Here is a 27,082-nt window from a genome sequence, read left to right as displayed (position 1 = left end):
TATTCCAGGATATCTGCTTGTATAGCAGTTCTCTAGGGGAATTTAAATTAAGATTATTATTATTGACTTGTATATTTTTGTTTCTGTGATAGATTTCCAGGTGTAGGGCATAATAAACCTGAACTTCCCCAAACAATGGGGGAAAAGGATCAAGTTGGGGGTATGGAGGTGCTGCTGATACTTTTCTCCTTCAAACATAGCAATCAGAGGCCAAGTTGGAAAGAATTAAACCATTCACTGCCAAGGTATCTCTTGGTACAGTTCCATGCCCATCTCCTTTCACTCTTTTCTCTCTGTGTAATTGATTCACCACTACTATTACCTTTGGAAAGGGAATGATGTTATTTTTGATATTCGATTGTGTATGTGTCTGATTCTCTATGATCCCATTGGGAGTTTTTAGAGGGCAAGATACTGATTGGACATTCCTTCTTCAGCAAATGGAGTTGGGTGATTTACCAAGAATCATACAGCTAGTAAATGTCTGGAACCAAATTCTAATTCATGAAGATGAGGCTTTCTGGCTTCAGGTCTGGTGCTGTGCCATTTCCTAAGGGAAGTGATACTGAATTTCTCTTTGTTCCATTCTTCATCTTTGTGATTTCCCTCATCACATCTTTCCCTAGCCACCACTTCACCTGAATTTTAACCCCAATCTTTAAGAAAGTATGACACTAAGGTCATCTACTAAATACCAGTGCATCCCCATCACCTGGGTTTTTGTCCTGCCACTAGACTTTGATGATTCTAAAAGAGAAAGAGAGACTAGTATTTAATTCTAGTTGCCTCAGTTTTCTCATCTATAAAATGAGCTGGAGAAAGAAATAACAAACCACTCTAGTATTTTTGCCAAGAAAACCCCAAATGGGGTCATAAAGTGTTGGACAGGACTGAAACAACTGAATAACAACAATATGCAACAAGTTCTGATAATTGATGAGTATACAAAATAAAAAATAAGATAATCTTTGACCTGTAAAAGCATACATTCTATCAAATGTACATAAACAAACAACTTCAAGATAATCTCAGAGATAAGAAGCCCTAGGAACTAGGGAGGTAGGAAGAAACAGAGGTAGATGGTGGCAACTAAGCTGAGCTTGAAGAAAATTAGAGATTCAAAAGGTTTCTATGAGAATAGCAAGAAAACTAGCATGATTAGATTGTAGAATGTGCAAAAAGGCATGTATGTAGTAAACCTGGAAAGCTAGGCCTGAAACCAGATTGTGAAGAAATTTAAAAGGCAAAAAGAGGTTTTTATATTTTAGCCCAGAGGCAAGAGGAAAGTTCACATTCATGCTTTAGATTTAACACTTTGTTAGTTCTACAGAGGATATATTGGATTTGGGAAAGAGTTAAATCAGGGAGATATTTAAGGGGATTAAATGCAATGATCCAGGCAAGATATGACACAGGTTTCAGTTAGGGTTGTGCCTACATGAGTAGAGAAAAGGGGATAGATGAAGGTATTATTATATAGAACTGACAAGCAAGTATCTAATGAATGATAGTAAGGAGTTGAAAATGGCATCAAGGCTGTGACCTTGGATGGCTGGATCATAGGACATACTATTTCTAGGTAAAGGAAGACTTTTGTTCTAGTTTATCTTTGGATTTCTTGATCACTAGTCAGTCTTGTGCTCTTTTTAGATCTTTGGGGTACACATGTATCCTTTATAACTTTATCTACCATCTTAACCAGTGATATTCTAATGAAAATAGACAATAAAGCTGGGACATGCATAAACAATTTGAGGAGAGGGATGAAGAAGGAAAAACAGTTGTTTTCCATTGCATGATGAAAACAGTTGCATGATGAATAACATGCAAATGGAGGAGAGGAGAATATTTATGCCTGACTGAATTCTTCAGTCTTGGTATTCATGCTTCATTAATACCATCTGCCCTTATGATTGAAGAGTAAAGTAAAAAACTTATCCCAAAGCCTCCATTTAAAAAGGAGTCCTGGGCCAGCCACCTCTTCATTTTCCATTTGGTTGCATTTCTTTGGACTAGACTCCAACATGCCCTCACATGGGGTAGCTCCTCTTTGCCTTTCCCACATTTTTTTTTCCAGCTTTTTTGCATGTATATTGTCTTTCCCCATTAGATTGTATGCCCTTTGAGGGCATATCTTTCCCATATTAGTATGCCACAACATATAGATACATGTTTATTGATTTATTATCAGGATATAGCCGCAAGGAGAAACTGTGGGAAACAAATTTTACATAATATATATATGTAAAATATATATGTGTGTATATATATGTATATTGGTAGGTAAAAAGCTGTAGAGAAGCCCAAATGCACCAGCAAAGATCTAAAAAGAGCTTGAGATGAAGATAAACTAGATCAAGAGTCTAGAAATATATTTTTTTTTAAAAGTGAGAAGGCACAGCACAGGGAAAGGAATCTTGCTAGGAATGTTTGTGAGAAAGCACAGTAAGTAAGCTGGAAGCCTTCAGTGCTTGAGTTCTATATTGGAAGTGGGAATCCTAGAGTATACAGAAATGAAAGCTTTAAAAACTTCAAAAAACTATGGCATGCTAACTGCACTGACCATAGATGCAGATCTGGTATCCAGCAGAACTCCTAAAGAGATACTCAAGGGGGATTAGAAGTCTCCAGTAATCTGGTTTAAGGATTCAAAGGTCACTAGAAACCATAGTAAGTGGTGATCCAGCAAGTGAATCAGTCTAGGGACACCTGAAACCTCCCAGCACCTTGAATGCAGAAATACTAGAGAAGGTTGTTGTTGTTTGTCCTTCCTTTTGGAAGAGTACCATGATATCAGGGAGATGATATCATAGCATGAAGATGAATTGGATCTAAATGAGGGAGGGCTGGGCAAGGTTACCTGCCTCACTTTCTGCTCCAGAACCATCTAAGTCTGGTGGCCAGATATAGATCACGATAGCTCTGGATACAATGGGAGACTTTGGCCTTTTTAAGGTGAAGTCTTCAACAAGTCTCAGTTTGATTGAGGCCCCATCCATTCAGTGATTAAGGCTAGGTAGCAATTGAGGCAAAGAATCTTCTTTTTCATCTAGTCCAAAACAAAAATGGTAGAAATTGATAACAAAGCAATAACCCCAGAAACTAAAACTGAAACCTGACTACCATGCAAGGGTAAGCAACTAGGGGATGGAGTAGAGCCTCATCTTGGAAAAAAAAAAAAAAAAAAAAAAGTTCTGAAGCTGGAAATATGAGTAAATAGAAGATACCAAAAATTATGAAAAAAAATTTATAGGTCTAGGGATGAAGTAAAATTGTGCAGTTAATATAGTACTGGGCCTGGGATCAGGAACATCTTCCAGAGTTCAAATCTGGTTTCCAACACTAGCTGTATGATCCTGGACTAGTCACTTTGCCCTGTTTGCATCTGTTTCCTCATTTGTAAAATGGACAGGAAAAGGAAATGGCAAACCACTTCAGTATCTTTACTAAGACAACTTCAAAATGAGATCATGAAGAATCAATACAACTGCAAAATGACTCAACAGCAGCAACAGCTGAGACAACCAACAGTTAAACACAGAAAAAAAAAAAAAGAATAACTTTGCAATTTCTATAGTCACAGAAAAAAATTATTTGTTCACAAGAATTACAGTAATATCTGGAAGAAATGAAGCTAGAGATAAAAAAACAATGAAATTATAAGTGAAAGAAGATCTCTGGAAGAAAAGAACATGATGGAGAGTAAATAGCTTAGAACATAAAGTAGAAAAGTAATAGAGTCTAAAAATTAAAATGGAACAAACAGAACTCAATGACATTGTGAAACAGTAAAATATATTAAAATAAAATGAAAAGATTGCAAAAATAGAAGAAAATTTAAAGTACTTCTTGTCAAAACCTTCTGACCTAGAAAATAGATCATGGAGAATAATTTAAGAATCATTAGACTCCCAGAAAACATGATTAAACAAAACAAAAATAAACAAAAAAATCTCATCTAAATTCAACCCTTCTTTGGGGAGGTGGGATATTGGAACTCAAGCTTCTTTTTAGACTGGGACAGTTAGTTCTAGTTAGTTAGTTCATAAATCAAAAATGCCTCCACTGAAAACTGGTGTTCCACAGAGGCTTATGATTCTAACACTATTTTAAAGCCTTAATTAGGGATTCTGGTGCTCTGGGAAAATTCAGTTGGGATATGTGGGGAATGCAGAGAGGTATTATAGAATATACATTAATGTCAGAAGACAACCAGTCCCCAAAATAAAATAAAGATAATTTATATGAGAGTAGAATGGTGGCCATATAAGTTGCAGCACTGGGGGAAGAATAAAGGGGCAAGATCCTTGGGTTTAGTGCTTCATAGAGAGCTGGCAAGCATATCGCTCTGGAGAAATACTATATGTTTTTATACTGGTGCAATACAAAGAAGGAAACAAACATTTATTAAGCACCTATGTGTCAGGCACTGTGCTAAGTGCTTTACAAATGTTGTCCCATTTGATCCTCACAAAAACCCATTTTACAATTGAGGAAACTGAAGTAGGCAGAAGTTAAGTGATTTAAACTCAGATTTTCCTGACCATCCAGTATTCTCTCTGCCATGTGATATGCTCAGACAGAGGGTCTCTCATCTCCTCTACCCTAGGTATAGCATCTGTTCTGTTAATTAAGTGGTCTAAGAGGTGACCATAGGTTTTTAATTACTATTTGTTGAATAGATGAATATATTTTAAAAATCATTGAGAACCTATGGATCTTGCCTCCCATCTAATTGGAAATTAAAGTTGCAATTATTGCTTTCCAACACTCATCCAAATATATTTTCTTCCTGAAATTGTTTCTCCTGAATAACCAAATATTTGAAATATTAAAATATAGTAGGCTCAGGGTATGTTAATCTTGATACCAAAGTGGCCACTGGCTGAAGTTGCTCAGAGGTATATAGATAAGCAGTTTCCTCAGATTTCATTATGCCTCTCTCAGAACGTGACCTTTACACCTCCATTTGTGCAGAAGGATGAAGAGTCAGGCAGAGTGATCAAATGATAGCAGAGCCCCAGAACAGCTTCATGACAATAGGTCCTCTCTCTTCATTCTGAGCTCCTTATCTCTTTGCCTGCTCTCTGAGAACACAGCCTCACTACATACCCATCAAATTCTCCTTATAAGGCCAATCTTGGATCAATCTTCTTACCATAGATCTTTGCAAGCAGAATCAAAAGGTAATAGGTGTCTAGGGGCCAGGAAGATAATTGTCTAGAGCATATCTCAAAGTAACTACAAAATCTTATAATCAAAATACAGAAAAAAGTCAGTAATTTGAAATTAGTGGTTAGCTGGGTGTTTTAATAAACTCAGAACATTGCCTACTCCCAACCTAGATTACAAAAGAGATAACTTGTTACCTAATAGCAATTTAGGTAATTTTTTAACTTCTAGAAAATTTCCTAGATTTGGGGGTGTGTTTATTAATTTTTATGGAAGCTTCTTGAGAAAAGCAGTTTCCTTGGAAGACAAGGATTTGTGAAAAAAGATGGTGAATGAATTCACTGAGGATTTACTAAACATAAACTGGGGTGAGAAGGGAATGCTTAGCTCTACTCTCTCTTCCTTTCCTATTATCTTCTTGTCTTTCTCCTCTCATTGCTATTTTCCTATCACTATATTTTCTTTTAATCTGCTCTCTCATCCAGAGTGTTCTGCCCTATTACCTCACCCTCTTTCCCTGTCTCTATTATAAATTGTCCTGTTCTCTGAGAGTCTGTATTATATTGCATATCATTTTGTTATCAGCTTGCTTATTTGCTCAATATGTATCACCATATTCCACATTCACAAACTTCCTCCTGTGAGTGAGTTGTCTCCCTGGGTAGAATGAAAGCTTTGAGAGCAGAGACTATACCTTAGCCTTCTTTTCTAAAAAGTGAAAAAAGAGAAAAGGTCTGGGCTGGGAGCTAGGATACCTGGGTTCTAGTCCTGACTTTGACCATACCTCTCTCATTGTGTGATCTCAGACCATTCTTCAAGGCCTTCACTTTCCCTATGAAAAAAAAATAAAAAAACGAGGGATGCTGAATCAGAGAATACAAAGGTTTTTTCCAGCTAGAGTAGGCTATTTTCTGTTTCCTAAATTTTCAGTTAAGCACATTGAGCCCTTTGAATGCTTTAAAACCATAAATTTTAAAGAGAAGAATGAGTAAAAGGAGAGGAGGCTCTTCTCAGGAAATTGAATTCATTGCAATGTATCTTCTGATTATTGGCTGAGCCCAGTGTCTGAGAAGCCTCTGTAACCAGCACAATCTGAAGGCAGGGAGGAGGGGAAAGAAGAAAAAAGATTCAGTAGAAATATCAGGTTGGTAGCACTTAGCTATAACTAATGGAGAAAAGTAAATTGTAAACATTTGAAACACTATGTAAGTGCTGAGTTTTTCTTATGATTATCTCATCATTGCCCAGTTCCCTATTGGTGGATGTATACCTGACTGCTCTGTTTATACAGATATTATACAGTGGGGATTGGAATGAAAGCACACCCATAATATTGCCCAGTGAATGGGCCCTTTTCTCTAGCTAAAGGGTACTGTGGTATGTCACAAACATCCAACTAGATAGAAAAAAGCCCTGAGGGATCCTGAACAACCTACTTTGTGAGCAATCATTTCCTACTTACTCTATATGCTTCCAGTTATTCATGAATGGAAAAAATGAATTAAAGGCATTAATTACATTTCCATATTAGGCACTATGCTAAATACTGTGGGCAAAATTTAAAAACAAAAACAAAAAAACACAAGATAGTCCCTGCCTTCAAGGAACTTACATTCTGATGGGAGAAGACAATACATGTAGAGGAGTATTGACTGGGGAAAGCTCTTTTAGCCAGGGAAGGTACATAAATATTGAGAAGTCACAGTATTTTTTTTTCCTTCTCTTAGCTATCTTCTGGAAAATTATCTGTATCTATGGGAATCAATTTATTCCAAAGTTTATGGGGCTAAGTCCCAGAGAGATGTTTTCCTGAAATATGATAGACTTTTCTATAATAGATGGATGTCCTCCAACCACTAAAGAGCTACCAAGAGTAGCTAAAGTACGTACATAATATCCTTAGCTCCTCTGGCTACCTTCTATCTTGAAGACACAGAGAAATTCTCATGTTGGGACATGCTATCAGAAATTCCAACAGTGTGATCATTCCCTTTTCATACCCCCAAATCTCAATTCTAAATTGTTCTCTACACGCAACAGATGCTGACACAAGGCTCCATAATTGTAGCCAGCTGATTATGGTGTGAGATAGATCCCATTCTTTCTCATTAAATCCTTTAGTATATCGATAGTTGTTTGCCTATAATTGCAAGGCAAAATATTGATTGCAAATTACTAACTAAACTTATAACTCGCATCTATTGGCACAGACCTTGACCATGGTGCTGACAACTGTGCAACAAATATAGACCACATTAGGAAGCAGATAACAAGCCTTTCCTCTCATTTCACCTCCATCACTGTAGATGCAAAAGGGACCACCATAGGACTGAGGATCTTTTAAAAAATTCTCTTTATCTCATGAATTAACACGGCAAAAGAATTCATTACTTAAGTCTACTGGTAAAGACTCTTTTTCACCTTAGCTAGACTAGTTCAGGGACAGTAATGAAAGTCTTTTATTAAGGCTTTACTCCAAAGCTATTTACCTTAGACATCTGCCAGAGCTTCCATTCACTGGTCTACTTTTCAAGAATCCTGGGATTACATAGCAACATCGAAGAGTTTTTAAAGATAACAAAAACCACACTGTTGTGAAGCAAATAGTTTTTCAGTGTCATTATCTAATGTATCTATTTATAAAGTCATAAAATCATAATATTACATTTTATTATTTATTGTATGCAAAGGCCTGTGCTAATCACTAGAGGACATAAAGACTTTAAATAAAGGGGCAGTTAAATGGCCCACTGGATGGAACACCAACCCTGAAGTCAGGAGAATCTGAGTTCAAATTCACCTTCAGACACTTAATACTTCCTAGCTATGTGACCCTCAGTAAGTCAATTAATCCCCAATTGCCTCACAAAAAATATCATTCAGATAAGACAAATGATGATTTATATTTTTATCCTATGAGACTGGGCAAATCATTTCTTCTCTTGGCCTTCTGTTTCTTTACATGTAAAACGGACTCTTCTAGCAGGACATCTTTGACTGTTTTCTATGGTCTTTTCACTTACAAAACTTATATTCTAGTACAGGGATAGGAAGCCAACACAGCTCATTGTGATATATAATATCCCAAGTGTTGCATGAGGCCTGAAAGGGAATCTTATAATTAAATGAGTAAATAGACCACAGAATGTTTTAAAGAGGTTATGGTAATTAAAAGGTTTGTTATTGTTCTATTGCTTTCAGTTTGTCTGACTCTATGACTGCATCTGGTATTTTCTTATCAAAGATACAGGAGTGGTTTGCCATTTCCTTCTCCAGCTCATTTTACAGATGAAGAAACTGAGACAAACAGGGTTAAGTAACTTACTTAGGGTCACAAAGCTAGTAAGTGTATGAGGCCAGATTTGTACTAAGGTCTTCCAGACTCCAGGCCCTGACCTCTATCCACTGTAACCTCAGCTGCCCAATGCCATGAATTTATCAGGTATTATTGTCTATTATAATTATTTTTGTGTCTTAACGAAACTGAGCTCTCTGAGGTCAGTGGCCTTTAAACCAAACTCTAGCATAATGTTCTGCTGACAAAAAGGGTGTGCTTTATAAATATTTGTCGTTCTTGTTATCAAGTACCAAATTAGTCTTTTTGTCTTATAAACCCCTTTACAAACTGTCCCCAGCCGAAGTTTCCTGTCTTATTGTGCAATACTCTTCCTCATGTACACCATGGCCCAGCCAAATTGGCCTTCTTACTGTTCCTTAAACACAGTAAAATATCTCCTATTTACAAGTCTTTTCACTAATTATCCCCCAGGTCTGAAACACACTCCCTCATTACCTTAACCTCTTAAGAATCCCCTAATTTCCTTCAGTGCTCAATTAAAGTACCATTATCTGTATGAAACTTTTCCTCATTCCCCTGTTGCTAATGCTTTCTCTCTAAAAGGACTTTGTTTCTATTCTCTATTTTATATACAACTTTACTATATACATGTAGCATATATAAATTGTAAGGTTCAAATATTATTTAAAGAGACCTTTGTTGTTGTTATTTTCAGTCAGGTGCAATTTTCTGTGACTCCATATGGGGTTTTCTTGACAAAATATGAGAGAAGTTTACCCTTTCTTTTGCCAGTGAATTAAGTTGAATAGAGGTTAAGGAACTTGGCCAAGGTCACACAGATAATGAGCGCCTGAAGTTGAACTTGCACTCAGGTCTTCCTGACTTCAGGCCTTTGCTTTACAAACTGAAAAAAATGAATATTTATTTCTCATTTTAATAATTATTGAATTAGGACTAGGATTTTTTTTCAGAAGCCAGTAGATTGTTCAGTCTTTGAAGGACACTACTGATAATGAGATTGGATTAACTTTATTAACAGTCTTGTTGAGGACCCACCCAGGAGAGGAAGCTCATTGTGCTCTTTTGCAGTTTGGTGGGGACAATTCTTTGATTAGATTGCCCAAGACTGGAGCAATCTGAATGTAGAGATAATATCACTATTGAACATAGAGACTATGTCACTCAGTCCCTCATTGGAGTGAACCCATTTCTCATAGTAATATTAATTTTCTCGTTGATTGTTAACCAATCAGAGTTCATTGCCTCTCTCTGGAACACTCACTTTTTCAAGGACATATAAGCTGTGAGTCTACCACCATGATAGTCTTTGGCATTCAAGAGTGACACTGACTGTTTTTATTAAAATGCTAGCCTTATTAAAAATATGTTTAATTACCCAGAAATTGTCTCAATGTTTTTAAATGTCATAAAGCATTTGTATAAATATTTATTTTTAATATTGATTTTTCTGTGATTTTATTGATCTCAATAATTTTTTTTTTCTTATTATTATTCTGCTCTGCTGCTTCTTTGACTCTTTTTTTGTCCCCATTCTGAAAAGATGGACATTGGTCTGGGTCATTCAAAGATTAGACAAATGCTTTTTTCATCTTCTATAATGATACAAACTTTCTCTTTCTTATACTCATTTCTGAGGAGCACAATTAGTCCTGAAAACTTGGTTGCCAATTTGGATTCTTTAGGAAAAAAATCTTGTTTAGTATAGATGGGATGAGGGATATTCTTTTGGTTGCTACATGTTTGTGTGAAAGTTCTCAGTATAATTATTTTGTGTCCACAGGGTATACAGAGATGCCAATGGTCCCTATCACTTTTTTAAGGACACTTACCATCCTAAGCTTTTCCAAGCTGACTCCTTTACAAACACATATTTTGATGTAGTATTAAATAGTTGTAGATCTCTTCACTGCCCACGTAGGTCCAGATACAGGGTAAAGAGCAATTTATCAAATTTTTACTTTTATCTTCTAATCTTCCTGACTGGCTGGTTAAATCATGTGGCAACTTGTCTTTACCAAGTTTGGCTGGGTATCATGGCTGCTTAGAGTCTTCCTCGTGGACACCAGAGCTGAGCAAAAAGAAGGCAATAGCCCTGCTGTTATTATTAATAGTAGTTATTACTCATAGCAGTAGTAGACCATGTACATGCTTTGGGCAGTTAAATGGCACAATGGATAGAGTGCTGAGCCTGCAGTGAGGAAAACTCATCTTCTGAGCTCAAATCTGACTTCCAGTCTTATTTGTGAGCCCAAGCAAGTCACTTAATGCAGTTTGCCTCAGTTTCCTCATCAGTAAAATGAACTAGAGAAAGAAATGGCAAACCACTTCAGTATCTTTGCCAAGAAAATTTCAAATGGAGTCACAAACTGAAAATAACTGAACAACAAATGTACATGCTTGAAATGGTTATTAAAGGATGGACAGGAAAAAAATCATATGTGGAAAAACATTTGTGTCAGCCTTTTTTGTAGAGGCAAGAAACTGGAAACTGAATGGATGCCTATCAGTTGAGGGATGGCTGAATAAGTTATGGTATATGGAAATTGAATATTATTGTTTTATAAGAAGTGATGAGCAGGTTGATTTCAAAAAAGTCTGGATTCACGTTTAACTGATGCCGAGAGAAAAAAGCAAACCAAGAGAATATTGTCCTTATGTTTTGATCATTTGTAATGAACTTGGCTCTTCTCAACAAGGCAGTGATTAAAGGCAATTCCAACAGACTTGTGATGGATAATGCCATCTGCAACCAGAGATAGAACAATGGAAACAGAATATAGATTGAAACATAGTATTTTAACTTTTTGGTTTTTTTTTTTCTCTGATGTTTTTTCCCCTTTTGGCCTGGTTTTTCTTGTACAACATGACAAACATGGAAATATATTTAAAAGGAACATAAAGTCTTACAAAAATGAATGTTGAAAACTATCTTTACATTTATTTGGAAAATAAAATACTATTGAAATAAAAAAAAAAAATTGGGCAGGGGCAGCTAGGTGGCTCAGTGAACAGAGCACCAGTTCTGAAGTCAGGAGGACCTGAGTTCAAATCAGACCTCAGACCCATAACACTTCCTAGCTGTGTGACCCTGGGCAAGTCACTTAACTCCAATTGCCTCATCAAAAAAAAAAAAGAAAAGAAAAGAAAAGAAAAAAAAATGGGCAGTAGTTAAATAGGCAAGAATATGAAAGGAGGACTTTTGAGGCACAGGGAACAGTATGAGCAAAGGCAGAAATATATACCATGTTCTCGTGGCAGAGAATAGTCAAGTTCAGTAGGTGAGTACATGGAAAGAGAACCGATAGGATTCCTGGCCAGGAAATTGAAATGTTTAAGAATGTGGTTCCAGGAGAAGCCTGCTTTGCATTCAGCACATCCCTAACCTCTCTTTCCCTCTGCTGTATTTCTCTGAGCTGTACTTGGCACATGATTCATGCCAGGGTGAAAGTAGCTTAATGCCAATAGCTTTCTTGTTTGCTGATCACTTTATGCATATTTGGACAGGTGACTGTTACAACTTTAAATTACAGGCCTTAAATCCTGAAAAAAAAATCTAGGTAAAGGAGGGTAGAGACTTCTCATCTGCTCAATACCCAGGAACAAAAAAAAATTTAGCCTTCGCTTGTTGGAACTGATATACATTGTGGAGCCTAGAGGGTCCACACCAGCATCTTGGCAAAGAATACTGTGGTCACAGGCAGATACATCCATATTCATAAATACATGAATGAGTCACAGGCCAGGAACTCATTACTGTGAAGCCACAGGCCTCTGCTGAAGCTAGAGGTCAAAATCCCAAATTAATCATATTATATTTGAACTCCATTCATCACTGGGAGGTTCATTGATAGGAAATGAATTTTTCTGGCAAAAGCAATACTGTATAGTGTCAAAAAAAAAAGACCTATTTGGAGTAAGAAAATCTGGGTTCTGTTGCTTATTCCCTGTGTGGCTTACTTTTGGACCTTAGCTCTAAAATGAGGTTTAGCCAGATGATTTTCAAAGTATTAAACTAAAATGTATGCAACACCTTATAAGATTAACAAAGCACTTTTAAATATAAATTACCTCATTTGAAACTGAATGCAATCCTCTAACATACTGCCATTGTTATTATTTCCATTTTTATAGATGATGAAACTGAGGCTGAAATTAAATAATTAGCCCAGGTCAAACAGCTAGTAAATGTTTGAGGTAGGATTTAAATTCAGTCTTCCCAATTACAGATCCAACCCTTTATCCCTTTTTACCCAGCTGCTTTTTAAACTCTCACTCCTTTGATACCTACGAAGGTACTTATTAAGGAATGGAGGGGCAGTTAATCTTCCACTGAAGTCATCTATGAATTGTAGAAGTGCTCTAGTATTTAAACTCTTCACCATAATTTAAGACATGGTCTAACCTGACCTTAAACAAGGCCCCAGTCTACCCATCTGTAAAATGAGAGTGTTGCATTCAATAATCTCCAAGTTCTATCTCAATTCTAAGTGATTTCTGGAGCCAGTTGGATGCCATCTAAAGGCAATGTAATTTAATGGGGAAAATGCTAGAATTAAAATCAGGAAATCTGGATTTGAAATCTGTATACAATCTAATCTAATTGAAATCTAATTCTAAATGAAATCTAATACAAATGTACTATGTCATTGGACTCACTTTACCAATCTGCAAAAAAGAATAGCCCTCAACAATGAGATGATTCAAGTCAATATCAATAGACTTGTGATAGGAAAAAAGTTATCTCACCCAGAAAAAGGATCATGGGGATTGAATGTGGATCACAACATAATATTTTCACCTTTGTTATTTGTTGTTTTTTTCTTTCTCATTTTTTTTCCTTTTTGATCAGATTTGTCTTGTGCAACATGATAAATGTGGAAACATGTTTAGAAGAATTTCAGATGTTTAACCTATATTGTATTACTTGCTGTCTAGGAGAGAGAGGTGGGGCAAAGGGAGGAAGAAAAATTTGGAACACAAGGTTTTGTAAGGGTGAATGCTGAAAACTCTCTTTGCATGTATTTTGAAAATAAAAATATATTATTGAAAATTTATTAAAAATGAAAATAGTCCTTATTAAATGATTTACCTCATCTTTGTCATGAGGGTGGCATTTTGTAAACCTTGATGCATTCTAGAAAAGGAGAGGCCTTCATTAATACTGTAACAGATTTAAATAGACACATATCTCTATCAAGACTTTTCCCTACATTCCCTAACTGAAAGAGATCTCAAGGATTTTTCTTTTTTTTTTTTTTTTTTTTTTTTGCCTTTTGCCCTCTGGGTCAAAGTAGAATTCACCATTTGTTTCAGTATCCTTTCTTTCCCAAACTCTGCAGTCTTGCTGTGGAATTTTTTACATCTGTTATCAGCTCAGAGTCGCAGGCCCTTGGAGAACAAAAAACATGAAAAATGCCTAGCACGGTATTGATCACATTGCAGTAAAAAGGTTTTTGTTTTGGGGTTGGCTTTTTTTTTTTTTTTTTTTTTTTTGGCTTGGATTTCCACTGTGGTCTTGGTTGAATCTGTTTTTTTTTTTTTTTTTTCTTTTTTAAGTTGATGCATGAGATGATATATGATGCTGATCATTAGAAAAAAGGAACTCATTTATACATAGGTCAACATATTTAGAACCTAGCAAAGGAAAGTTGAATTGGGGGCTTTAAAAAATTGAGAAATGACAAATGACCTGAATCATCTTTATGGCTCAAAATTCTGATGGATCTAGCATCACATTGGAATAGGTATTTCTTCCAATGATCCAGATGGCAACTGAGCCATTTCTCCTTCTTCCATAGGACTTTTGTCTGTGCTGTCCCATAAATCCTTTATCCGATGTGCTGAATTCTCCTTCAATATCTCTGCACTTTACCTAGGTGCCAGTGCAGCAGAATGGTTTTCCATCAGAGATGATAAATGCAGCTAGGTGCTTCAATGAATAGAATGCTGAGACTAGAGAAAGGAGGAAGAGTTCAAATCATGCCTCAGACATTTACTAGCTACATAAAGCTGGGTAAGTCATTTACACTCTGTTTGTCTTAACTCACTAAAGCAGGAAATAGCAACCAACTCCACCATCTTTGCCAAGAAAACTTTAGGGCATGCTAAGAGTCAGACACAACTGAACAATAATAATCAGATATCATGGTCCTTTTTGAGGATATATGCATAAAAACTACAAACTATAAATCTATGTTCAAAATGTGCTTCAGGTTCCATTCATTTATTTAACAAGCATTTATTTTATACTTACTATGTGCCAATATGCTACACTACCAATATATTGGGTACTATGGATAGTGAAATTAAAACAAAAATGTCCCCGTCCTTAAGAAACTTCTCTTTGTTGCCATTGATTTTATGAATAATTTTCTTTCTCAGAGATTGTGATAATCCATGACTAGCAGACACATGGCCTCAATGTAAAAAAAATTGGGATTTGCTTCAGAGAAAGTTTTGAGTGATTAAAAAGTTCTGCAAAATTATAAAATTCTACATTTTGAGGAAAATCACTTTTACTTAAACACAAAGGTTCAAATGAATCTGTGATATCATTAATCATTAATCACTCCAGTGATGCAGAGAGTCATTCATCCATGCTGGCTCATTCTGTTTCATTCTTGTCCATATTCTCCCATAAGTATACCACAAGGGGGTCTACCTAAGGTGCTTAGTGCCTTTCTCTCTTTCTCTTGATATTAAGAGGAAGAGGGAAAAAAACATTGATTCTATTGAGGTACCATAGGATACATCATATGCCAATTTGAGTAAACCATATACATATATAAATATCCCATTAAAAAGAAAACTCAGTCTTTATTGGATTACAAAGTAAATGAATAAATTCATCATATTTTCATCCAATAAGGTTTTTTAAATTCATTACTTTATAATTATCTCAATTTCAGTCTTTAAATGAACATTTTAACACAATTGAAATGCAGTTAAAAAATCAAATGGATTTTTAAAATTTACTTTACTTCAATACTGAATCCATCTTTTCTCCACACTTGAGTTGATTCTATCTATCCCCTTGCAAAGGAATTGAGCTATTGACAAATGACTTAGTTTCTGCATGTGAATATTAGACATATGTTCATTTTTTTTTTTTTAGAAAAAACTGTCAGGAGTTAAGAGTAATATATTTCTCTATTGTTTGAAATCAGAACCCTGTTTCATACTACTAATATATTCCAAAAGGAAACTCAGGACTCCTTGATTTCAGCTATTTCAACCATAATTACTATGCCACATGGCCTCTCATGTTGACCATACGTATAGTTATTTAAGTTAAATGACCAGTAAGTAGGTACATCATCTACTAAAGACAGACTAAGAAATCCTTGTCATGAGCAATCCCAGATCTTCTGCCTCCAATGTCAATATTTTTAACACAGCACCAGAGTTAGCCTGTTGATGACTAATAATAATGTTATTATATATAATAGTCAACTCTCTATAAATTACTACAAATTATTTTACAAATATTACTTCATTTTACCCTCCTACTAACCCTGACATGTAGGTGCTATTGTTAATCTCATTTTACAGATGAATAAACTGAGCAGACATAGATTAAGTGACTCTCCTGGGACTACACAGCTTCTAAGCTACTGAGATGTGGATTTGAACTCAGGTCTTCCGGACTATAGACTCAGTTTTCTATCCACTCTACCATCTAACTACCTAAAGTTATGCAGGTTACCTGAAGTTAATTAAATACTTCCCATGGCTTTCAAGCCCAGCTTAACTTGAAAGTTTTCCACTGCAGTCCTTTGCCCCACAACAGACTAATTGAATCAATTATGACCAGCCACCACCTAAAGCCACCCCTCACCACTCCCCAACCTCCATGAAGGGAGAAAAGAAATCTTTCCCTGTTCCTATGCTCAGGTCTCTTTGATTAAAAAGAGATTGTTTAGTGAACAGACCAACATTTGATTGCAAGCCTGACTATTTACTGAAGTCTTAACTGAACTCCTTATCATGTGTGTCAATAATGGGCACCATGGAAACTGATATCACAGGCTAGGTATCCCATATACTTTTCTCAGGAAGCACAAACACAGCTTGGGTGAAAGCCAAATCTTACAGAGAACAGACTAGTCTAGTCTAAGGTCCTCAAGGGGGAAAGCAAGCTCAACTGATAGAGTGCAACTGGGAAACAAATAAGAATCAACCTCTGAAAATGGTCTGCTTCTCATGGACAGCTATACTAAATCTGTTCTCATCTGAGGGGTCATGTCTGGTTTTCATGACCCTAGAGACAATACTGTCCATTAAATTTTTTTGGTATAGATTCTGGAGTGATTTACCATTTCCTTCTTCAGTGGATTGGGGCAGAGGTTAAATGACTTGTCCAGGGACACACCACTAGTTCATGGCTGAGCTCCAATTTGAACTGGGGTCTTTCTAACTTCAGGCCCAGCACACTAGTTCCCAAACTATCTCGTTTTCTCTGAGAAATCTAACTGCCTCATTTAAGGGAAAGAAGTAGAGAAAAGCAAGGGATATAGGACTACTAGAATACAGTTATATTGGGTTACAGTATCATAGCTTTGAATCTAGAAGTATCTCTTTTGTAAAACATCTGCATTCTAGTTCCAACATTGTCCAACTAGAATCCAACATTCTAGTTCTAACTAGCAACATTATTGCTAGTTGTGAAGTCCTAGATTGACTCTCTCAGAGCTCCAGTTTTCCCAGTAGCCTGGAATCCCATGCAGTAGAGAAGGAGGGGAGAAGGCAGGAAGGGAATGGGAAAAATAATATGGTGATGTAACAACCTCCCACTAGGATTTAGCCAAACATGTCAGGATGTTTTCATTTTTCCTGTCAAAAGCTGGCCTCAAAGGTCTTAACTAAGCCTGGTAGAGCTTTGTTTTCCCATGGGGTAGATGCAAACAGCTGCCATTCTCCCAACCAGCTGAAGTAAATCTCATGTTTTTAATTCATGATTCTTCTTAGGACCTAGAGGCAACATAGGAAGATCTAGAAGGAAGGACTGGAGGTAATGGATAGGGGAGGTGGGGAAAGACAGAGTCCTGCCAATTTGATTCAAAATATAGAACTGGTAATGTTAGAACTGAAAGGGATCTTAGAATATAATTATGTAATTATTTAGTTCAACTTTCTCATTGTACATCGTCATTGACATCTAGAAAATAAAGGGATTTGTCAAGATCACAGAACAAGTTTTTGAGAGCTGAGACTAGAACCCAGGTCTTTTGATTCCAAATCTACTAGCAGTATACTTTTTAGTTCAATTCAATTGTAACTAAGTGCCTGTAACTGTACCAGTCTTGTGAGGGCTCTTTGACCTGAAGGTACTTTCCATAGTTATCCGAGGAGAAAAGATACACACATTTGAAGTCATTAGCAACAATAAGATGGTATGTAATAAGTTCCAAAATGGGCAATTAGGTGATGTCATGGATAGAGTAGCATACCTGACATCAAGTAGACCTGAGTTCAAATATGACCTCAGATATTGTGTGACTTAGGTGTGTGACCTTGACAAATCATTAAACTCTGTTTACCTCAGTTTCCTCAGCTGTAAAATGACCTAGAGAAGGAAATGGTAAACCACTCCAGTATCTTTGCCAAGAAAATACACAATAAGGGATTCAGCAATGGGACAGATTTCTATGAGTTGGGCTGCTCAGGGAAGAACTCCTAAAGGAGGTGGACCTGGAACTAACCTTGAAAGATCAATAGGATTCGTCTAGATAGAGCCAAGACAGAATAGCATTGAATGATATGAGCAGAAGCACCACGGTGAAAATAACCAGTAGGTATATGAAACTGGTGTGACCCACATGCCAGTGAATCATAGGAGGTAAAATTGGAAGTTAAGATACTAATTCATCCAACATTTTGCCTCTATGTCTCTCTGACCAGGTACCTTACAGGCTGTCATCCTTGGCCAAAAGAGTATCTAAGGACAAATATGCTTTGGATGCCTTCCCCTTTAATTTCCTGTCACCATCCTACCAGATCCCTTCAATCCCCACATTCATCAATAGAGAACAGGCTAATAGGAATATCACCTATTGAAAAGGCACAAAGTGGAAAGTATGGTTAGATAGATTCAAAAGTTTATTTTAATCTTGAGTATGATGGTATAACAATTCTCTGAGAGAAAGAAGATGGAGAAGTAGAAGAGAATAGGGGGAAGATAATATTAAAAAGAAAAAGCTAAACAAAATAGCATAAGATTCTCCGCTAGATAGAATCACATAATTGTTTTTGTTTTTCAGTCATTTTTAGTCATGACCCAATCTAGAGCTTTCTTAGCAAAGGTACAAGAATGGTTTGCCTTTTCCTTCAGGATAGATGAGGAAATTGACTTAAGTGATTTGCCCCATGTCACACAACTAATAAGTGCTTGAAGAAGATGTCTTCCTGACTTTAGGCCTGGTGGTCTATCCATTTGTGCCATCAAGCTGGCTCATCACAAGATTATAAGATCGTAGAGGTCATCTTGCCTAACATGTACCTAAACAGAACAATCTCTATTAATTGCTAGAAAAATGATTACCTAAGCTTTCCTTGAAGAAGGAAGATGAAGAAGAAAGGACTGTTTTCTAGAATAGCATATTCATCATTGGACAATTCTAATGTTGGGAAATATGGTGTTGTAACAAGCTAAAATCCACATCCATCTACTCCTCTTTATGACTCCTAATTCTGAAGCTAAGGAGAAGGAAGCTAATCAGTCTTCCATGTGATAATTCTTCAAATATCCGAAGATTCCAGTTAGTAAGCATTTATTAAATACCTACTATGTGCACATATTGTGTTAAGCTTTAAGAGTATGAAGAAAGACAAAGGACAGTATCTGCTATCAAGAAGCTCACAGTTTAACTAAAGTCAAAATACCAACAATTATGTAAAGATGAGATATATGCAGGATACAAGGGGGTAATCAAGAGAAAGAAGGTAGATCAGGAAAGGCTTTTTGTAGAAGATTTTAACTGGGATTTGAAAGAAGTCAAGGAAAACAGGAGGCAGAATGAAGAGGGAAACAATTCCAGTCATGCTATCATGTTATCTCTAAATTTTCTTTTCTCCACAATAAATAGATTTCTTTCAACCAATTTTAATATGGCATGATGTCAAAGCCCTTCACCACCACATTTTACAGATGAGGATCTAAGATAAATAGGGTTTTAATGACTTAACCAGAGTCACACAATAAATATGTGGGATAGATTTGAATTAAGATCTTCTTGACTCCAAACCTGAGGCTCAATTCACTATACTATTTAGCTGTCCCAATAACAACATCTACTTTCCAATGTTACTGTGAGTATCAAATGAGAAAATAATTGAAAATTGTTTAGCATAGTACCTGGCACATAATAGGAATTATATGATGCTGTTCTCTTCTCCTTTTACTATTTATTAACAAAAAAATTTAAATATGGCCTGGCTGGGGTAGAGGATAACAAAAGGATCACCACTTTTGCTCTGGACACTATGCCTCTATTGATATAGTCTAAAATTAATCAATTGTTTTGTGATGGGTTTTTTTTTTCATATTGCCATGTGATTCTATTCATATTGTAATCATATGACTGAACACATAGCTCTTTTTTTTTTCAGAAATTCTACTATCTAGCCATACTGTACTTGTAAAGTTGGTTTTTTAAAATATAAATGTCTTTATGTTTATCCTTATTAAATTTAATATTATTAGATTCTACCCAAGATTCTTAGTCCATTAGGATTTTGGGGAGAACGAACTGATGCTGAGTGAAATGAGCAGGACCAGGAGATCATTATATACTTCAACAACAATACTAGATGATGACCAGTTCTGATGGATCAGGCCATCCTCAGCAACGAGATCAACCAAATCATTTCTAATGGAGCAGTAATGAACTGAACTAGCTATACCCAGAAAAAGAACTCTGGGAGATGACTAAAAACCATTACATTGAATTCCCAATCCCTATATTTATGCACACCTGCATTTTTGATTTCCTTCACAAGCTAATTGTACAATAATTCAGAGTCTGATTCTTTTTGTACAGCAAAATAATGTTTTGGTCATGTATACTTATTGTGTATCTAAGTTATATTTTAATATATTTAACATCTACTGGTCATCCTGCCATTTAGGGAGGGGGTAAGAGGTGAAAAATTGGAACAAGAGGTTTGGCAATTGTTAATGCTGTAAAGTTACCCATGTATATATCCTGTAAATAAAAGGCTATTAAAAAAAAAAAAAAAAAAAAAAAAAGGATTTTGGGGAGAGGAGAGGGGAAGAAATAGTTCTTGATATCTTTTTCATTGGAAATTTGACAAGTAGTACATTTATATCTTTATTTTTTTCTAATTTTAATGATACTATTTTTCATAGAATAATGATTTAAAATACTCCCTAACAATGAAAAAAAAAAGTTTATCAAAAATAATATGAGAACTGACAATGTTTGTAGCATTCTGTGTCCTTTTGGACACAGGGTCCTTTTTGTCCATATAAAGGATCCTCTGGGTCCACCTCCTGAGTTGCATTTCTTTATATATTCATCAAGGACAAAGTTGGTCATTGTATACAATTATACAGAGTTGGATTTTTTGGTGTTCTTTCATATTATTATAGTGAGACAAGGTTACATGGTTTCAACCAAGTTCAATGGTAGGTCATCCTGCAGCCTACTATTTGACTTGTTTACATAATTATTCTTATTTAGAGTTCTAGGAAAATCTAGAAATATGTTTGCATATTTCCTCATTAAATTAACAAGATATCAATATCTTTTTTAACTAGACTCAGAGCCCCCACTAGTTCATCAATTCATTTACTTAATAAGCTAGAGAATCTTTCTTTCCCAATAGTATTTACTCATGTCTATCTATATATTCATCTTTTAGTATTACATAAACATTAAAGTTCCTGAACATATAATTTACTAACAAACTAATAATAAAATTAAAACATAGTAGAAATGTCACAACCCAACTTTTCTAACCATCGCTATAATTGCAGATTATTTCTCACATAATTCTGGAAACACTTTGGATAGCAAATAAAGTCTCTTTTTGATCATTCTTTTCTTCTTCTTCACAAGAAAAAGATTGTGTTAGTTTCATTTGAAAAAGATGGAAAAGATTTGAAAAAGGAGATTGGGAAACATCCCAATGTTTTGGGTTTTTTCCTTTCTCTCTTCTCTCTTCTCCAGCTTCTCTAACAGAAAATAGTATCTTTAGTTTATCTAAAGCCACAATTCTTAACAGTTTCTCTCTAGATTGATTCCTTCTAAAATTATCTTCATAATGTTTTTTCATAAGTTTTTCTCCAAATTGATTTTGTATAAAATTATCATCAAAATGTTTCTTCATAAAACAAGAGTTAATATTGTTCTAACAAGGAAGAAGTTTCTCCTCAACTTCTTTCTCTTTGTTTTCTCCATTGTTTATCTCTTAGTCCAAGTTGAAAATAATCATTCGCCCTGAATTTATATGAAGCAACTATATACATTTATACTTTATAGTAGAGACCTGCTACAGGAACTCCCAACCCCATGGGCTGCATATTGACAATAAGGATAAGTGCTTTTGTTATGGCTCTTATAATAAAAGCATAGGATCTGATTTGGTATACTCAGCAGAAGGTGAGGAGTGCAGAAACTTTATTATATGAAGAATATCTGAAGGAATCAGAAGGCTTTACTTATAGAAAAGAAGACATGGCAGATTTCATCTAAAATAAGGAAGAAATTCCTAATCATTAGAGCATCCCTACAATGAAAAGCAGAGCAAAATGGATATAAACCTGATCTCGGACCCAAGAATCCCTGAATAAAAGTCCTGCCTCTGATATATTGGCTGTGTGACCCTCGACCAGTCATTTAATTTCAGAGTTCTTTAGACAAGTGGTATCCAATATAAATAGAAATGGACCGTTATGCCAGCTCCCTGTGAGCTGCATATTTACTTAAAAAACCATATGTTAAGATTATCTATGTTCTATTCTATTTTTGTTTATTTTGTTAAAATGTTGTTGTTCAGTTATTCCTAACTCATGATCCCAGTTAGAATTTTCTTGGCAAAGATATTAGAGTGGTTTGCCATTTCCTTCTCCAGCTTATATTATAAACGAGGAACTGAGGCAAACATGATTAAGTGACTTGCCCAGGGTCACACAGCTATTCAGTGTCCAAGGCTAAATTTGAACCCAGAAAGATGGTTTTCTGACTCCAGGTCAATTATAATGCACTGTGCCACCCAGCTTTACCTTGTTAAAATTTAATTTTGTTTTATTTTAATATGGTTTCAATGTACTAGAAGCATTGCCAGTAGCAACGAGGCTCTTCTATCTTCATATATAGCATCTCTGCTCTAGACAATATTCAAAGACTATGAGTTGCAGAGAAGGTGGTGATCTACTCTGATAGAAAGATTTCATCATCTGGGAGTTCTCTATACCACTGAAGTCACTGATCTAGTTTTTATCTCTTAATAATAGAGATAGTGTTCAGTTGATCCTGTCAGGGCTACCATAGAAAAACTTTTTGCATCAGGTAAAATTCGAACTAAACAATGTCTCTTCCATGTCTTACATTTCTTAATTCTAAGGGTCTGTGAATGTGCAATGTTCTTTCTTAATGAGAACATAAACCATGATTCATCTTCAAGCATATGAATACAAATTCAACAATTTATTGCAGGGTCCTGTGCTGGCATTAGAGAAGAAACAAAGCCAAGAGACAATTCTTGCTTTCATAGAGCCAAAGGTATAGTATGGGATAAGACACACATACAGAAAACACCCAATATTACATGAAGAGTGAATTAAAGGGTGTGAAACAGAGCTCTGTGTGAGATTTAAAAAGAAAGATTCTTGCCAATTGGGATTAAGTGTCTTCAAGGACATAGCATTAGATTTAGGATCCAAAAGATGCACATGGCTCCAAAGAGGAAGGGAAAAAATGAAAATATTCTAGGCATGGGCACTAGCCTGAACAAAAGTTAAGAAATCTTTTTTCTTAAGATTTTCTTAAGAGGGGAGGGTGAATTCAGGAACAGAAAGCTTGAATATAATGGGTATGGATTGGAGTAATACAAATAAATAAAATCAATGAAAAGTCATTTCTTAACTTTATTGAAATAGGTGGCACAGAGGACAGAAACTAGCACTGGAGTCAAAAAAAACTAAAATCAAATCTAGCCTCAGACAATTACTAGCTATGTGACCCTGGGCAAGTCACTTAATCCTTTTTACCTCATTATCCTCATTTTTAAAATGAGCTAGAAAAGGAAACGGCAAAACACTCTACTATCTTTGCCAAGAAAATCTCAAATGTGGACTGGACTGAAAGACTGAACAGCAACAAAATTCACTTTATTGCACTTTATTGTGTTCTAGTCACAGAATTAAAGCATCTTTGAATACAATTGTTTAGAAAATAAACAACTCGTTCTCTAGGAGCTTTCAAAAATAATAAAGATCACATCTACAAAATAGTGGTGACTAGATAAGGAAGTTTTATTCTGGTTAGGTGATGTAGGATATGTCTGGAAAAGTTAGGTATAAGGTAGCTAGGTAATGCAGTGGATAGAGCACCAGCCCTAAAGCCAGGAGGACCTGATTTCAAATTTGTCTCCCGACACTTAACACTTCCTAGCTGTGTGATCCTAAGTAAGTCACTTAACCCCAATTGCTTCAGAAAAAAAGAAAAGGAAAGTCAGTTGTAAAGACTATTTACTCCTAAAATTCTATAACACAATTCTTTGCCAGATTTGCTAAAAGCAGTGTTCCCGGAATGGATTTGGAGGACACAGGAATCCCTCCAGTCAGCAATTGTAGATCTTTTAGATGGTTGATTAAACTATGGTAAAATGGAAATTTTATTGGACAGAGATATTTAACAAGCAAACACATGAACTTTCAGGGGAAATTTAGTTTAGTAATAAACAAAGCAATAAAAAACAAGTTATAAATGAATAACATGATGCTTCATGGTGATGGTGAAGACACACACATTCCTATAATTAAGATGAAATTAAATTCTCTCTCCTAACTCTTCTTGGGCTTTTATTCAACGTAAGGTCATGAAGGCCTCCTACCTCCAAATCTAGCAATATAGAAGAAAAGGAAAGGTGGGGTATTTTGTTTTTTTGGTTTTTGGTTTTTTTGTTTTGTTTTATTTTGTTTTTATTTAATAGCCTTTTATTTACAGGTTATATGTATGAGTAACTTTACAGCATTAACAATTGCCAAACCTCTTGTTCTAATTTTTCACCTCTTATCCCCCACCCCCTCCCCCAGATGGCAGAATGACCAGTAGATATTAAATATATTAAAATATAAATTAGATACACAATAAATATACATGACCAAACTGTTATTTTGCTGTACAAAAAGAATCAGACTCTGAAATATTGTTCAATAAGCTTGTGAAGGAAATAAAAAATGCAGGTGGGCATAAATATAGGGATTGGGAATTCAATGTAATGGTTTTTAGTCATCACCCAGAGTTCTTTTGCTGGGCATAGCTGGTTTAGTTCATTACTGCTCCATTGGAAATGATTTGGTTGATCTCATTGCTGAGGATGGCCAGATCCATCAGAACTGGTCATCATATAGTATTGTTGTTGAAGTATATAATGATCTCCTGGTCCTGCTCATTTCACTCAGTATCAGTTTGTGTAAGTCTCTCCAGGCCTTTCTGAAATCATCCTGTTGGTCATTTCTTACAGAACAATAATATTCCATAATATTCATATGCCACAATTTATTCAGCCATTCTCCAACTGATGGGCATCCATTCAGTTTCCAGTTTCTAGCCACTACAAAAAGGGCTGCCACAAACATTCGTGCACATACAGGTCCCTTTCCCTTCTTTATGATCTCTTTGGAATATAAGCCCAGTAGTAACACTACTGGATCAAAGGGTATGCACAGTTTGATAACTTTTTGAGCATAGTTCCAAACTACTCTCCAGAATGGTTGGATTTGTTCACAACTTCACCAACAATGCATCAATGTAGGTGGGGTATTTTGCATGAAATTCACTTCTGCCATGCTGTATAATGCTGCCAGTCAGTTATTTTCAATTGTATTGACTCTTCATGATTCCATTTGGGATTTTTTAGGTAAAAATATTGGAGTGTTTTGCTATTTTATTTTCCAGTTCATTTTACACATGAAGAAACTGAGACAAATATGCGTTAAGTGACTTGCCTAGGATCACACAGATTCATGAAGATGAGTCTTCTTGATTCCAAACCCAGTGACTGGCCTTGCTATTATTGAGGATCCCCCAAAAAGAAGAAAGAGACAAGAGAGCTGTGAAGACTTTTATATCTTTTAAACTCTGCCCACTTCCTTACTTTCTTCTTTGCTAGAGTCTTTATGGTCTGCTCTTCACCACCATCTAAGAGTTGAATGCAGCATTGGACCTTCTTCATTCCAATCTCTTTTTAATATTAGTACCAATGAAGTAGCTCAAATTTTTAATAAACAATATTTTTGAGCCAAGGAAGTCCAAATCAATTAACAACAAAAATCTGCTTCTTCAAACCAGTTACATGACTCATTGCTGTCCATTTTCAAATGGATCAAAGAGAATGAGAATTGAAAAAAAAAATCCATTGGACTGGTAATTATAACATTATTGGTGACCTTCTAAGCAAGAATTTCAGTAGGAGAGTAGGGGTAGAATTGAATCACAAGAGACTGAGAAGAGAAATACATATTGAAGAATAGAAGCACCAGGCACTGACAACTTTCTCAAGATGTTCAGAAGGGAAAAGGAAAAAAAGAGTTATAATTTCATTTGAATGCATTATCAAGAAAAAGGAAATACTTTCCCCTGCTCCCTTCAAATGATTCACAAAGTAAACCATATCTATAAGGCAGACAGGAAATTTATAACAAGAAGAAACAATATCAACAACTAGAACATATATATCAATTTAAGGTTTGCAAAGTGCCTCACAAATATCTCATGTGATCCTCACAACATTGGAAAGTATATCTGAAATATGTGCTATTTATTACCCTCATTTTATAGGGCTTGCTCATATACATCAATGTATGACTTGCTCATAGTCATACATTTAATAAGTACCTGAAAATGGATTTGCACTATTCATTAGAGAAATGCAAACTAAAACAACTCTGAGGTACCCCTTCACACCTCTCAGATTGATTAAGATGACAAGAAAAAATAATGACAAATGTTGGATGGGATATAGGAAAACTGGGACATTAATATATTGTTGGTGGAGTTGTGAACTGAACCAACCATTCTGGAAAGCAATTTCGAACTCTGCCCTAAGGGCTATCAAAGTGTGCATACCCTTTCCTCCAGAAGTATTTCTACTGAGCTTGTATCCCAAAGAGATCATAAAAAAGGGGAAAAGTCGTCGTATGTGCAAAAATTTTGTAACAATCCTTTTTATAGTGGCAAGGAAATGGAAAATGAGTGGATACTAATCAGTTGGGGAATGACTGAATGAGTTATAGTATGTGAATATCATGGCATATTATTTTTCTAAAAGAAATGATAACCAGAATGATTTCAGAAAGGCCTAGAGAGACTTATATGAACTAATCCTTAAATGAAATGAATAGAA

Source organism: Sarcophilus harrisii, chromosome 2 (genome assembly GCF_902635505.1).
Source record: "Sarcophilus harrisii chromosome 2, mSarHar1.11, whole genome shotgun sequence".
Taxonomy (NCBI): Eukaryota; Metazoa; Chordata; class Mammalia; order Dasyuromorphia; family Dasyuridae; genus Sarcophilus; species Sarcophilus harrisii.
Note: the sequence above shows the minus strand (reverse complement) of the source record.